Source organism: Wasmannia auropunctata, unplaced genomic scaffold, assembly GCF_000956235.1.
Source record: "Wasmannia auropunctata unplaced genomic scaffold, wasmannia.A_1.0 LD336000.1, whole genome shotgun sequence".
Classification (NCBI taxonomy): domain Eukaryota; kingdom Metazoa; phylum Arthropoda; class Insecta; order Hymenoptera; family Formicidae; genus Wasmannia; species Wasmannia auropunctata.
Window position 1 is genome coordinate 4,463,825 of NW_012026890.1, and position 359 is coordinate 4,464,183.

Here is a 359-nt window from a genome sequence, read left to right on the forward strand (position 1 = left end):
CTTAAGGCGATGCTGGAAGGTCGAAAAAATTTGCACGAGGTCGATAAAACAAACTCTTCGATGTCAGTGGTATCTCTAAATAAATTTCGTACAATATCTTTTGTCTCATCCAAACACATGAAATGTCCTTATCTAACTTATTGAAGTGCCATCTGTTGCAAAATCTAGCACTTACTGCCAGACGCAATTTTTGCTGTCTTTGGCTTAGCTAAACGTGCAAATTACCACAAATTGCAGTGGAACGATAAACCTTTTTCTACGCTTTCAATCAAAGCTCAAAAGGTCTTGTATTATTTGTTCCTGTAATCCGAATGGGGCGAGCTACTTATTTTGTACGTATGAGCTACAGAACTTTTATA

General features: G+C 37.3%; 1 protein-coding gene across 1 annotated transcript in view; it reads right to left on the reverse strand.

Annotated features, from left to right (window-relative positions):
* The window catches only part of LOC105453436 (chymotrypsin-1-like), a 3,887-nt gene that overhangs the window by 1,868 nt on the left and 1,660 nt on the right, over positions 1 to 359 (reverse strand). The window lies entirely within an intron of this gene.